The 16,133-nt window shown below is 38.5% G+C and overlaps 1 protein-coding gene and 1 pseudogene across 1 annotated transcript in view; one reads left to right on the plus strand and one right to left on the minus strand.

The window, feature by feature from the left end:
- The window catches only part of SPPL3 (signal peptide peptidase like 3), a 115,474-nt gene that overhangs the window by 83,340 nt on the left and 16,001 nt on the right, over positions 1–16,133 (minus strand). The gene's annotated exons all lie outside the window — the stretch shown is intronic.
- LOC109386143 (60S ribosomal protein L36 pseudogene) lies at positions 10,566–15,012 on the plus strand (annotated as a pseudogene).

Genomic DNA, 16,133 nt, shown 5'->3' on the forward strand with positions numbered 1-16,133 from the left:
GGGGGGGCAGCCGAGTGGCTCAGTTAGTTAAGAGCTCGCTCACGAGTTTGAGCTCTGAGCAACAGCAGTTCGATTCCCGGCCCGAGCTGAGCAGCCGCTGAGCTGCCAACAGGCGGCAGGATGGCTCAACTTAAAAAAAAAAAGAAAGAAAAAGAGTAATTTAGGAAAGAAGATATGATGCAAATCAAAGCACATGAAAAGTTTCAGAGTGTGTCCCCAACTCATGCATCTTCTAGATCCGTCCTCAAAGTTGAGGGTGTGGGTGCATTAGAATCACCTGGAGGATGTGCTGGGCCTCACCCCTGTGTTTCTGGTTCTGTAGATCTGGGGCAGAGCCAAGAATCTGTATTTCTAAAAAGTTCCCAAGTGATGCAGATGCTGATAGTTTGAAAATCACAGTTTTAGGTAAAATACACCTTTTCATGGCAATTCAGAAAAGCTACTTGAATGCATTATGAAAGCTGGTAAGGAGATGAAGTTGTATCTGAAACAGAAAAACAACAACAAAAACCCACCACTACCACCACCACCAACAACATTGAAAAACCCCAGAAAAACTAAAACTGGGACAGTTCAATTCTTTCTTAAACAGAAGAAAACTGAGCTCCTCAAATTGAGCTCGTGGTTTGTGCAAGTTACCAATTTACCCTTCAATGACAGCTCTTTGGGGATTAAATGTGGTAATGCTTGAAAGAGCCTCTAGTGAGGGGGCAGAGGAAGCTAAAGCTTGGAAAAGTCAAGAGTTCACCATCAAGTGCCAGAATAATTCTCAACCTTCAGTGGGAGGGTATTAAATTTGTAAACATGGCCCGTCCACCCCGAAACTGCTTTAGATTGCTGAAGAAACTAGTACATTTTGGAGGTACTTCTCAAATTACATTCTTTAACTGTTGGATAAAAGTAAATCTAGTCCTGCTGATAAAAAATGGACAAGTATATGAGCAGACAGCAAAGATAAAAAAACAACCATTAGTGATATGCTATATGGTCGCCTCTCTCTTACAGCATCTACATCTGTAAGTCAGTAAAACAGTAACTGATGGGCAAGAGTCTGAGGTGCTATCAGAGCCTTAACAGTCAAATATATGTTAAATTACATTCAGTATATTTTAGTAAGGCACGGAAGCATCCTATTACTAAAAAGTTTGTCTAAAAGACTCAAAAATGGCTGTTAAGTGAGTCAAGCTAAAATTCAGTCAGCCTGAATGACCCAATGTCTAAACCTCATTAAATTACAGAACTTTGCAAAGGTTGTGGACAATGAAAAGCTCAACTTCCTGTTTTTCCTATTCCTTTTAAATAATAGCCATTGTCAAGTGTTTCCAAAGCAGGGCATTTTGGTTTTGGTATAATCAAATCAAAACCTGCTCAATTGAGAGAAACAACACAATGATAACAACATTCTTATACTGATGATATTCATGCCACTTATCTGGACCTAATGTTAAGTCAGGATTTTCAGTACATGCATGTAACTGGTGACGACCCTCTGAGAGGGGAGGAAGAGAGAGAAGGAAGCAGCATGCAGAGATTGTCTAACCCTGCCTCTGGTGCGTAGGAAAGAGTAGAGGAAAATCAGTATCCTTCCAGCTATGGCTTCTGCTCTTTGTATGGAATGATCACAAGACCCCAGAAAGTGCAAAAACAACTAGGAAGTAAGGAGGCTTATCAATGATTATATCCTTCTTCTGACGCTGATGAGCAATAATAGCACAGTAAAAATGATACTTAGGTGATGGGAAAGCATTAAAACATTTCAACCCACATCCACACTGGTAGTTCTAATACCCTATGAAGTACATCTTCATTATAAGAGCTCCTGGACAGTACAATAAATGAACAGAAATAACATAGTTTACTGGCATTTTTCAACTACCGAGTTAGAAACTGACAAATGTATGTATATAAACCAATTTTGTCAAGTAAATCATAGTCCCTTGCTATTGGGTTGTCCAAAAAGTCATGATGCATTTTTGCAACGAAAAACAGAAAAAATACGTCATGACTTTTTTGACAACCCGACATTATGACTTCAAGCTTAACTTTCAAATAAAGCAATATTTGCTTTAGAAATGTGTTCAGTCCTCTTTCAGGCAGTAAAACATTACTTTTTCATACATGGAGGAAACGTGTTCCTCACGTGAAGGAGTACAGGTGTACCTGAAGCGCATGAGCCACATCAGGTGGGATCATGGTCAGATACCGTGCATTCACCGTGCAGGTGGCCCTGGGAGGCTGTAAGGCAGCCCAGAGAATTCCAGTCTGAGACTGAGTGTAATTCTGAAAGGCCCAGAGGGTGAATGACTAATGTAGGCCAGCACTGTCCAACAGACCTTTCTGTAATGATGCAAATGTTCTGTATCTGCACTTTCCAATTAGGAAGCACCTGAAATGTGGTTAAGTGCAATTGAGGAAATGAATCTTTAATTGTTTTTAATTTTAATGAATTTAAATTTAAATAGCCACATGTGGCTAGTGGCTACCTTATTAGACATCACAGATCTCAGCCAATCCTGGAGATTCCAGTCCCCTTGGTAGTGATCTGGCTTAGGTTTATGATGCAACTCTGGCCAATGAGATAGGAGGAAAAGGTTTCCCTTGATCTGAAACAAACACACACACACACACACACACACACACACACACACACACACACACACGAAGAGAAGGTTCTTTTTCCTGTCTCTGGATGTAGTCTTGATGATGTGATATCTCGGAAATGCTGCAATAATCTAACAGGGCAGCAAGCCTACAGTTGAGGCAGATATGGTGAAGCGAGCAGCGAAGAGCTGAAGGAACAAGGGCCCTTGATACTACTGTTGAGCTGCCCGACCACTACTATAGAAATAAATTTTCACTTATTTATTTATTCAGATATTTCCTAAGCACTGACCAAAGACACAGCAATGAGCACAACAAATAAAAATCCCTGTCCATGTTTAATTAAACAAGTTCTTATTGTTTAAGTCAGTCAAGTCAGGATTTTTTTTGTTAATGGTAGCTGAAGATAGACTAATTCACAAGAAGAAAAAAGGAACAGGAGTGAAAGAAACCTAGGTTCTTAAAGGTTAGATATGGATGTCAATTCCAAAGGAAGCACTTCTAGAACAAGCATATCCTAAATAATGGGGTCATAAGTACTTTGCTTAAAAATCACTGTTAGCATGTATGAAGGCCAGACTTCTAAGAAACATAAATAAATATGGTTAATAGTAAACTAACCACCTGTACACCATCATCCAAGGCCTCAATTGCAGTTATCATTATTAAGGTATAGCTACAAACAGAAATGTTTCTAACAATTTTTCCTCCATTTACCTCCCTGTCTACCATTTTAAACAATTACAAAATACATTTTTAAAAATTATCTAATTGTGCTCAAACCAAAGAATAGTCCATTATGAATTTTGTTAATCATAAACACAGACTAAATCATGTTTCCAAAGTGAAATCATGTGGGGGGGAGTGGAGTGAGGCGGCAGATTAGGGGAGTGGGGTTGTCACTTTGAGGCATAAAAAGTATAACTATTGCACTGTGTTGTACAGCTGAAACTTATTTTAAAAAAAAGAAAAATAGCAAAACAAAACAAAAAACAAAAACAAAGTGAAATCAGGCCTGTTTGGTATTCCTAATGAATCAAGATAGTAATTCACACCAGGGCTTTTTCACTGTATTGTGTTAAACAGACTACAAGCACATTTGAAACTAAAAAGCAAAATACTATCACTTGAATTTTTGCCACTTTTCTGCTCAAAAGGAAATATTTCTAAGTATATTTAATTATGGAACAAGATTTAGAATAATGGCAGTAGCCAGGGCACAGTTGTTTTTTGAATTCTCCTGAATTCTCCATAAAAACAGACTGAGCAATTTGGATAGCAAAACTGAAAATGTGCAGCTACAACAAAACTAAGTGAAAAAAATCTCCTCGTGAAACCCAAATTACAAGCAAGTGGGGACAAACTACAGACTGCTGAAGGCTCATTTTAGTGGAAACCGAACTTATTGGTTTCAGGACTCCTACTGAGGACCCCAAAAAGCTTGTTCATGCACACTAAATCTACTGATATTTATCATATTAGAATTAAAACTGAAAACATAAAAAAGATTCGTTTTAAACTAATAAACCCATTACATGTTCACATTAATCACGTTCTAATGAAACCTAACTTTTCCAAAACAACAAAAAAAATTAGTGAGAAGTGTGGCACTGTTTTACAAATATCTTTAACGTCTGGTTTAACACGTCAGCTGTGTTTTCTTTATTTCTGCATTTAATCTGTTGTGATTCATCATTTTGTTTGAAGTATATGAAGGAAATCCAGCCTCACACAAATATGTACTTTAAAAGGGAGTATTTTAATAGCCTTTCAGATAATTGTGGCAATTCTTCAATACTGTGACAAAATTCAACAAATGGTAGTTTGTTTTGGGTGGGAGGTTGGGTGAAAAGGTGAAGGGATTAAGAAGTACAAATTAAGGGCCTGCCGAGTGGCTCAGTTGGTTAAGAGCCCGAGCTCTGAGCAACAGGACCCCAGTTCAATTCCCACATGGGCCAGTGACGCTGCACCCGAGCTGAGAGGCTGCTGAGCTGCCAACAGGTGGCAGGATGGCTCAGCTGGTGTGTAACAAGATTGCCTGTTTTGCAACTAAGACTGAACTCAGCACCTTGAACTGAGCTGCCGCCCGGATGGCTCAGTGAATAGAGCATGCACTCTTAACAACAAGGCTGCTTGTTCGACTCCCGCATAGGATGGTGGCTACACCCACCAGCAACTAAGATTGTAACACAGCACCATGAGCAGCCAGATGGCGACTGGTGCCCTGCACAACTAAGATTGAAGAACAACAACTTGGCTGGTCCCCCTCCCCAATTCCCGAACACTGTTCCCCTCCCCCAAATCCCCAATTAACCATAGTTTTCCTGTCAATCACTCTTTCAAGGAAAAATGGTGTCCCATGAAAAAAGTTGCTAGGTTAGCATACAACTCAAACAATCCTCGAAGTGCTTTTCCTTAAAACAACCATGGTACTTCAATATGTAGAAGTACCTTCTATGTACTTCCCATTGCATCATCGAGTATTAAAAAGATGTGTGCTCTAGTATCAAGATTTAATAAAAGGAATACTTTTTATTATTTCAACAATGACATTCTTAAGTGAAACTGGCTTTTTTTTTTTTTTAACAGTGACGAGTGTGGCAGTGAAGAATACAATGGCTACTAGAACATTTTGGGGCCATTGCCTTGTTTCATGCTTAGGCACCAGCACTTTACACACTAATGCAATTCTACCAGCAGTACAAATGTTCACACACAGAAAAAGGCATAACTTCTCAGTGTATTATGAAAATAGTTTGACCTTGAGGACCCCATGAAAGGGTTTCAGGATTCCCAGGAGTATAGGTTCCACACTGTTGGAGAACTGCTAATCTAGAGAAGCATCAATAGTTACCTAATTGATCAATCACTCTGAGGCCCTTCAGGATTGGCTACTGTTTGAACAGACCTGTTTTCTGCTCTGACTGAACTCTCACATACATATGAGGCAACACTCTCAGTTAGGTACTCATTTTTATTGTGGCTGTTTAATGTTTTACCATGTGCTCTTACCTCATACACATAGTGAACTGTATACTGCTCTACAACATACTGCACAGACAACTTAGCTCAGCATTTGACCTGCAATAGCCAGGATAGGGTGGTTAAAAGCAATGGCTCTAAAGTCAATTTGCTTGGGTTCCAATCCTGGGTCCACCATTTACTAGTTAGAAGCCCTATACAAATTATTTATCCTTATTTGCAAAGAGGACAATAGTACCTACACTTCCAAAGAGTTGTAAAGGTTCAATCCATTTAGTGTTTGGCATGGAGCCTAACAAGGAAGGGCTTACAAGATGTTAGCAATATTTTAAAGATTACTATTAACTAGGATAGTAGATACAGCCTAAATTGCAGCAACGCAATTTTGTACAGTAGTCAAAATGAGGCTAGGTTCATTTTGGGCCCAGGTTCTACAGCAGTTATTTCCCAAGGTAGCCTGGAAGAAACCACCTAGCGGGGGTATACAAATCTGGATTCCTGGGGTCCATCCTTGACCTAGCAGATCAGAAACTTCAGAGAAAGGCCTAGGTGTGAAAGGAGGGAATTAACTACAAAGAGGCACAATGAAATTATTTGAAGTGATGGAAAGAAATTTTCTACGAGGTCTGATCATTGCTAACCTTTTTTGAAATCAGAGGGATTATTCCTTATGAATTTGTACCAACTGGACAAACAGCTAACCAAGTTGACTATTTGGAAGTGCTGAAAAGGCTGCGTGAAAAAGTTAGATGACCTGAACTTTTTGTCAACAATTTATGTCTCTTGCATCACGACAATGCACCAGCTCACACGGCACTGTCTGTGAGGGAGTTTTTTAGCCAGTAAACAAATAACTGTATTGGAACACCCTCTTTACCCGAAGATAAAGGAAATATTGAAAGGAAGATATTTTGATGACATTCAGGACATCAGGGTAACACGACGACAGCTCTGATGGCCATTCCAAAATTGGTTTGAAGGGTTGACTAGGCACTGGCTTTGGTGCATAGCTTCCCAAGGGGAGTACTTCGAAGGTGACCATAGTGATTCAGCAATGAGGTATGTAGCACTTTTTCTAGGATGAGTTCGCGAACTTAATTGTCCAACTTCATATGTCTTGACTGTGATGGTGATTTCACAACAGCATATGTATTTGTCAAAAACTCACTGAATTATATATACACTTAAAGTAGGTGAATTTTACTGTAGGTAATTATACCTCAGAAAGCTGATTAAAACTTTAAAAATTAAATGGGAAGTGAAAAATCTCAAAGTTAAAAATGAGAAAGAATAAAAAAGAAAATAAATAAAAAACAAAAAAGAAACAGAAACAAAACAAAATTAAAAAGAGAAAGGAATCATAAAGAACAAAGTAAGAGATCAGAACTATTAGTGAATACCATGCATATTTACATGCTAATAAATTTAAAAACTTAAGCCCAATGAATAATATGCTATTAAAATAATAAATACCAAAACTGACACAAGTAAACATGAATAAACAAATCTATAACAGAAGAAACTGACCAAGATAACAAAAAATTACCCAACCACCTTTTCTTTACTCCCGCAAGAACACTAAAACCCAACAACTTTACACAGGAATTTAAATATTTTTAACGAAATTGTGGCATAGTGAACTCAAAGTGCTTTGGGGGAAACATTATTTAGGTCTTAAAACTGATAAGATAAAAATTAAAAAGAAAACGACAGGACAATCTTATGAATAATGATGTGAGAATCTTAAATAAAACTCAAGCAATTAAAGCAATACCTCAAGAGATTAATTAAAAACTAGGTTTTGTTCCAAGAATGCAAGGTTTTTAAAATAAGTAAAACTACTGATACCGTACAAGCAAAAGATTCATGCAAAATGTCACGATAGCAAGAGTCCACATTTTATAAAATTCAACCAATCTCTCTCCTTTTTATAAAATGCAAGAAAAAACTTCTTTTTCCCGTTTTCAACATAATTAAAACATCCATATTATGGAGGTGGAAAGGTGTCACCCCAGTTGAGAACCACTGCTCCCTAAGTATACAACTTCAGGCCTCAGGGTTTGGTGTAGAACAAGTTCCAAGGAAAAGGAGCATCTCCAGGTTAATAAATTTTCACAAACACCCCAAAAAAGAATCTACCACGAGAGCCAGCAGAAACAGCCGACTAGACATTTCAGATATAAATGTATCATACGAGGTCTGATAATTACGTTCACGAATTCATCCTAGAAAAAGTGCTACATACCTCACTGCTGAATGTCACTACAATCACCTTCCAAGTACTCTCCTTGGGAGGCTATGCACTGACGCCCGCGCCTAGTCTACCCTTCAAAGCAATTTTTGAACTCTTTTTCTGGAATGGCCATCAGAGCTGTCATCATATTACCCTTGACGTCCTGAATGTCATCAAAATATCTTCCTTTCAATATTTCCTTTAACTTGGGGTAAAAAAATTAGTCATTGGGGGCCAGATCAGGTGAGTAGGGAGGGTGTTCCAATACAGTTATTTGTTTACTGGCTAAAAACTCCCTCACAGACAGTGCGGTGTGAGCTGGTGCATAGTTGTGATGCAAGAGCTCCTTCGGGCCCATTTTTGCACACACCTTTCTCATGCCAAGACTTTCAGTTAAGATTTTCCTAACTGCTTCTCTATCGATGTTTACTTGGTCTGCTTTGCTTCTCACAGTCAGCTGACATTTTTGACGCAAAATTCAACAAATTTTTGCAATGTTTTCGTCAGCTCTGCTCGTTACTGGCCACCCTGACCTCTCTTCATCAGACGCAGTCTCTCCCCTCAGAAAAATGTTTAATCCATTTGTACACAGTCGTTTTCTTCATGGCATTATCCCCATAAACTTGGAATAATATGTCCCTGATTTCACTTCCACTCTTGCAAAGTTTAACAAGAAACTTAATGTTTGTTCGTTGCTCTAATTCAAGCACAGACATTCTCGCGACAGCACGCAAAAACAATAAAATAAAACAAGAGAATTACAGAAATTACTCAAAGATATATATCACTGTGATTCTACGTAAAATTTAAGCAAACAATCACAATAATTTGTCTACCATAGTTGTTGGATATAAAGCAAATCTGCAAAAATCAATGCTATTTCTATACACCAGTAATAATCAACTAGAAAAATAAAGTGGGGAAACATCTCCATTAAAACAGCAACAAAAAGTATAAAGTAATTGGTAATCAGTGTAGTGAATTTATAAAAAAACAAAACAAACTAAACTTTAATGGGGGAAAGCTTGGTTGGTTGCAGAAAATATGCTATAAAGACAATTTTGTCCAAGTTAAAAAAAATAGATGCAAAGTACTTCCAATTAAAATACTAACCAAGGGCCAGCTGAGTGGCTCAGTTGGTTAAGAGCTCGCTCAAGAGTGCGAGCCCTGAGCAACAGGGTCGCCTGTTCAATTCCAGGCCCGTGCTGAGCTGCCCACAGGTGGTAGGATGGCTCAGCTAAAAAAAATGTTTTTAATAAATAAAATAAAATACTAACCAAATAGTTAGTTTGGAAATTTGGAAAAGTAATGGGGGAAAAAAAATCAAAGAACATTTCATAACAACATAAAGATATGATTACTAAGACTGATACTTAGTTTCTTTGCAGGCCAATTTCCCAGAGAATGGTCAGCTATGCTACCACAGGGGCAGAGTTTTGAAGTCCCAAGGACCAGTAGCCACCATCAACTTGGACTCTGAAAACCAAGGCTTCAGCTTTTGGTGTAGAAACATGCTCAACTTATGCTGGGTATCAACAGGCCATTCTTACCAAAGTAGAACCGAGAAAGGAACATGGCAACCTTTTTCTAGGACAGCCACTTTTGGTGTCATTAAATTCATGAGCTTTCTAATATTATCCCTTGCTCAAAAGGAGCTCCTGTATGTAATGTATATTTTAATATTGTGTAAATCTGTTATATTGGGCAAGGGTCTGAATTCTTTAAGCTGGAAACATTTCCTCCTGAAATTATCTCCATGAATTACCATAAACTAACATTGTAATAATAAAAAAAAGATATGATTACTAAAAGCAATGGCTAATCAAAGGATTGGGTCTCAAACTGATAAATGACTTTATCTTGCAAAATAAATGCAAGTAGGCTGCTGATTCCTCCATTTGCTGACCATCTCTGACAACAGATTCTGTTCAGTTTTCAAATGATACACTCATGAGAGAGACAATCTTTCATTTCCTAAACCACAGCTTATATTATCTGTGCCTGTGGTACAACTAAAATGAACAATTCACGACCAAGGTATAATCCATAACTCAAAGTTCCTATGTAAAAAAGTATTGCAGGGGCTGGCCGAGTGGCACGTTGGTTAGGAGTTGGCTTGGGACGCCAGCTCTGAGCAGCAGGGCCCCGGTTCAGATTTCACATGGGCCAGTGACGCTGCACCCTCTACAGCTAACATGGTGAACAACAGCTCAACCTGGAGCTGGGCTGCCGTGAGCCGCTGGAGACAGCGTAGGCTGCAGCCCCTGCTGCAGTGGGCTGCCATAAGCTACTGTGAGCGGCTGGCAGCTGGCGTAGCTGGCATGAGCCGCCATGAGCGACCGTCCAATGGCCAGCGAGCGACTGCCTCACCCGGGAAGAGCACAATGATAATACCAACATGGGCCAGTGAAGCAANCAACTTGTCTGTTCCCCTTCCCCAATTCCCCAATGCTGTTCCCCTCCCCCAATTCCCTAATAAAATCTTTTAAAAAAAGAAAAAAAGTATTGCAGGTCAAATATTTTTCTTAAATATTTCTAAATGAATGCCTTAAATTCTTCTGTTGTAATGTTTTAGAGTTTTACCATATTATACACACTGAAGTAAAGCTAAAGCTTAATATTTACTTGTCCTATGACAAGGTAAATTGTAGTCACATGCAATTCACCTCTGGGAAAGCACCTGTCCTTTTGAATTACCTCACAGTAGACTTTGGGGTATAAGCTGACCCTCGCTCTCCAAAAAAGCTACATGCCTGGTCTGTCAGGTAATTCCAAAGGCTGCTTCTTTTCTTCCCCAAATTAGCATTTAATTTCATGTCCTTAAGAATTTCTTGAGATTTAATAAAAGAAAAAACACAACTGTTGAGTGGCATGTCCCAACATAGGGTTAAGGAAGAACTGTTCCAGGTATTAAGATGCCAAGCAAACTTTTCCCTTGAGCAAGTGAGTGTCTTTTAACATTTAAACCAAATTAAACAGGTTTCTTTTTTACTGCCTGACTTCTCAGAGCTCATAATATACTAATTCAGACTATGAATTTCCAAGAGAGGGATTTAATATGCAGCCTTTCTCAAGCTTACTTGATTAAAGGTTCCCTTTATTTCCAGAGAAACATTTAATGGCAAAGATCCTTGGCTTTGGAGTAAAAAATACCTGCGCTCAAATTCTAGCTCTGCCACTCATTAACGATATAATTTTGTGTGAGTAATCAGTTTTTCAACTGTAATATGGGGGAAATAATATTAACCTACACTTCAGAGGACTGACTGAAGGATAAATTATATACACACACAGAGTTAACCATGTGCCTGATAAACTTTCAACAAAATTGCAATTTGTCCTGAAAGCAAAAGTTGATGATACTTATCCCCATACACTCCATCTCTCTTCTTTTCCCTTCCTTTTATTTTTTCCTTCCAGTTTTCATTCCTGGGGTTAATATTCTTATTTGATTTTCTTTTCATTTAACTGTTAGTTAGGGTAGCCATACTCAAAACTCTCCTACATATTCTCACACCTTTCAACTAAATACTGGAGGGCAGAACGAAAAGGAAGTCAGTGGGGTTAAGATACATTATTAAGTGAAATGAAAAATGCAAGATATAGCATCATGGTGTACATAGTATGCTATCATTCTATTAAAAAGGGGTTACACAGTGCTCGCTTCGGCAGCACATATACTAAAATTGGAACAATAAAAAGGGGTTACACAAAAGAATGAAGTTGAATGCTTACCACATACAAAAATGGACTTAGAATAGATCAAAGTCTTAAACATAAGAGCTGAAACTATAAAACTCTTAGAAGAAAACAGAAGGGGGACAGAAAAAGAAAAAATAAATTGGACTTCATCAAAATTAAAACCTTATGTTTGGCCCTTCAGCCGTGGCAGCTATTGAGGGGCAGCAGCCACGGCTCTGTGCTACTCCATGGCCGTGGGCCTCAACAAGGTCCACAAAGTGACCAAGGACGTGAACCAGCCAAGGCATGGCCGCCACCACGGGCACCTCACCAAACACACCAAGTTCAGGCAGGACATGATCTGAGAGGTGTGTGGCTTTGTCCCTTAGGAATGGCAGGCACGACATGGAGCTGCTCAAAGTCTCTAAGGACAAGTGGGCCTTGAAGTTCATCAAGAAAAGGGGGGGGGGGGATGGGGGATGGGACATACATCTGTGCCAAGAGGAAAAGAGGAGCTGAGCAATGAATGTCCTTGCAGCCATGAGGAAGGCAGCATCCAAGAAGGACCGAGCCCCATCCCCTGTGTGTATGATAAAAACTTTTCAGAAAAAACAAACAAAACAAACTATGTGCACCAAAGGATACTAGATCTATTAACAAAGTAAAAAGGCAACCTAAGGAATAGTAAAAAAGTATTTGCAAGTTATATACTGATAATGAATTGATATCCAGGGTATATAAAGAACTTCTACAACTCAACAATAAAACCAAACAACCAGAATAAAAAATAGGCAAAGGGCCTGAACAGACATTTCACCAAGTATACACAAATGGCCAATAAGCACATGAAAAGATGCTCAACATCACTAATCATTAGGAAAATGCAAATCAAAACCATGATGAGATACCACTTCATACCCATTAGGATGGTTATTATTTAAAAACAACAACAAAAAAAAAACAAAACAGAAAATAAGTGTTGAAGATTGGACAAACTGGAACCCTTGTGCACCGATGGGGATGTAAAATGGTACAGCTACTATAGAAAATGGTATGACTGTGCCTCGAGAAAATTGAACACAGAATTACCATATGCTCGAGCAATCCCACTTCTGGGTATATATCCAGAAGATTTGAAAGCAGGGACTCACACAGGTATTTGTATACCCATGTCGTAGGCCGCATTATTCACGATAGCCAGAAGGTGGAAGCAACCCAAGTCCACTGATGGATGAATGGATAAACACAAAATGGGATATACCCATAAAATCGAATAGTATTCAGCCTTAAAAAGGGAGGGAATTCTGATACATGCTGCAACATGGATGAACCCTGAAGACATTATGCTAAATGAAATAAGCCAGTCACAAAAGAATAAATATTGTACGGTTCCATTTATAGGAGTTACTTAGTCAAATTCATTGAGACAGAGTAGAATGCTGGTTTCAAGAGGGTAGAATGGGGAATTCGTGTTTAATGGATATTGCGCTTCAGTTTTGTAAGATGAAAAAGTTCTGGAAATGGATGGGTGGTGGTGATGGTTATACAACAAAGTAAATGTGCTTAATGCCGCTGAACTGTACACTTAAAAATGGTTAAATGGAAAATTTTGTTTTGTAATTTATCATAATAAAAAATAGAGGATTATATATGGGATTATACACATACCATATTTCCCCATGTATAAGATGCTCCTATGTATAAGATGCACCTTAATTTTGGGGCCCGAAATTTGAAAAAAATGTATTACGTTAAGTTATTGAACTCAAGTTTTATTCATCATAAAATTCATACAACTCCTCATCACTGTCAAAACTCCCAACCATTAGCTTGTCTTCATCTGTGTCTGATGACAAGTCACTGTCTTCATATATTGCCTCGTCCTCAGCGGGAAATGCAAGTAAAAAAATCTACAACCACTATATAAGACGCACCCAGTTTTTAGACCCCAAAATTTTCGAAAAAGGATGTGTCTTATACATGGGGAAATACGGTATATGTGTATAAAATTATACATATATTATCTCAATTTAGACCAAATTCTAAATTTAATCTAAATTCTAAATTTAAAAACTTATATGTGAAATGCAAAGTATTAACCCTAACCTATTCCTATTTGGAGGAAAATATAGAATACCTTTAAGACTTAAGGTAGAAAAGAATTTCTTATGACACAAAAGCACTCACCATAAAAGAGACAGACAGATTCAGCAGCCCTAGGTAGAAACCCTAGAAAATTTTTAAACATGAACACCAGAAATATGTACAAGAATGTTCACAGAACTCTTTGAAATAGTCCCAAACCGGAAACCTGAATATCCATCTGGAGAAGCATGGATAAATCAATTCTACTTTATTTATCGATGGAACATTATACAGCTGCAGAAACATGTGCAACAGCTGGGACAAATATTGGAAACAATAGAGACTGAAAAAAAGGAAATTATAAAAGACAATACATATCTTTATTAATACTCAACTTTATTAAAATAAAGCAAAACTAAACATTATGCTGTATAGTAAAACATAACAATGGAGTAATCGTAAAACTAGTTTTTTGAAAAGCAAGGGAATAATGACAGTGGTAAATTAAAAAAAAAAAGAAAATACTAATAATAATGATAGTGGTTATGGTGGGGGGCTGATCAGGCACCTGGGAGTCATAATTCAATTGCCTTCAGGGGTTAGGTAAATAATATAAACTAGTGGTGTAGTGATTCATTGTACAGCAACAGAAAGCAGTGGGGACTGAGGCAAATTAGAAAATGTAAGCTGTGAGTAAAGGTACTCAAATATTAGGACATTTTGACCAAATTAAGTCCCTGTAGTCATCATATGATGCATTGGGACACAGTCTATATGATGTCCCACTGAAATCTCCTTTCTCTTGAAGTTGTCTTAATTACATTTGCTGGCATCTCACAAGGCAAATGCCAGCAGTCTCTAACAACACTGTAAACTCCTGGAAGAGAGAATCTTGTTTATTCTGTTTTAATTACTATAGTGAAACCCCAACAGGCATAAAGTGATTCATTAATTATAGAGATCAAATCTACAACCTTATTCTGTCTAACCAAGTAAGCTATGTGGTCAAACAGTACAAGTAGTATATAATTCTGATCAAGAACAGGCCAAAACAGACCCTGAACATCTACAACAATAAGGACCAAACAGCAACAGCAGTTCCAACAGATATTTTTCATTTGCTAAGAACTATAGAGCTGGTTCATCCTCAATGATAAGGGGGACCGGTTTTTCTCTTCCTCCTGTTAACTAATCTCTACTTACAACCAAAAATGTGAGCTTATGTAAGGAGCTTGCCTCTCTGACCCTAGAAACACTCTCTTCTACATTAAAAAAAAAAAAAAAAAGGCAGCAACAACATAAAATTAAAGAACCAGAAACAGGCTGATCAACCACTCATTTGTTTTTCCTATAAATCCACAGATCATACATCCATTGAGCAGAAGCTCTTAGTCTTCCAGAACCGTGTTGTTGAGTATGGTAGCGGCTAGCCACATGTAGTTACTGAGCTCTTGAAATGTGGCTAGTCTGAACTGAGAAGACTTTTTACTAAAAAGATAATGTAAAATGTCACGTTAACAATTTATGTATTGATTACATGCAATCAATGATATAAATATTTTTTTAAATACTGGGCTAAATAAACTATTATTAAAACTAATTTCACCTGTTTCTTTTTACTTTTTAATGTGGCTATCAGAAAATTTTAAATAACATACGAGTATGTATCTTTTATTTCTATTGGACAGTGCTGCCCCAGAAAAGGCTAATTCTTCTAGTGATTTCCTTCTTGGCAAAGGAGAGATATGGAGGACTTCCTCCCCTGCTCCACCCCACCACCAACAAAAAAAAACCCAACTTCAGTCAGTAAACCAGTCCCAGTCCCAGGACGCATGATGACGCAGCAGGTTGCCAGAGTAATCTGGCCCATTTACCAACACGAAGGGAAGGAACTAGTTTAACAATCTATCTGATGCTAATTTCTTTCTAATGACTCTAGCATGCAAAAAAAAAATTGAGTAGCCTGAAGAAAAGTTTGTTAGCCAAAATATTATATTGTTTTCCTCAATGCTAGATTTTTTTTTTTAATTGGGGAATTGGGGGGATGGGAACAGTGCTGGGGAATTGGGGGAAGGGGAACAGACAAGTTGCTGTCCTTTTGTTCCTCAGTCTAGTTGTGGAGGACGTTGCTTCACTGGCCCAAGTTGGCACCATCATTGCGCTCTTCCTGGGCGAGGCAGATCAGTCGCTGGCTACTGGACGGCCACTCACTGTGGCTGCTTGCCACTCACGCTGGCTGCTGGCTACATACGGTAGCCCATGGCAACCCACTGCCACAGGGGCTGCAGCCGCCGGCGACTCACAGCAGCCCAGCTCCAGGCCGAGCTGTTGTTCAGCATCTTAGCTGTGGAGGGCAGTGTCACTGGCGCTTATATGTGGGATCCGAACCGGGGCCCTCTGGCATCCCAAGCCAGTTCTTAACCATCATGCCACTCGGCCGGCCCTCAATGCTAGATTTTTAGGTAACTAAAACTGACGTTCAACTTTGGTATTATGCCGTTAAGGACAAATAGATCTAACATTTTAAACCACTGCTTTTTTCCCCCCTATA

The sequence above is a fragment of the Hipposideros armiger genome, unplaced genomic scaffold, assembly GCF_001890085.2.
Source record: "Hipposideros armiger isolate ML-2016 unplaced genomic scaffold, ASM189008v1 scaffold_129, whole genome shotgun sequence".
NCBI classification, from domain to species: Eukaryota; Metazoa; Chordata; class Mammalia; order Chiroptera; family Hipposideridae; genus Hipposideros; species Hipposideros armiger.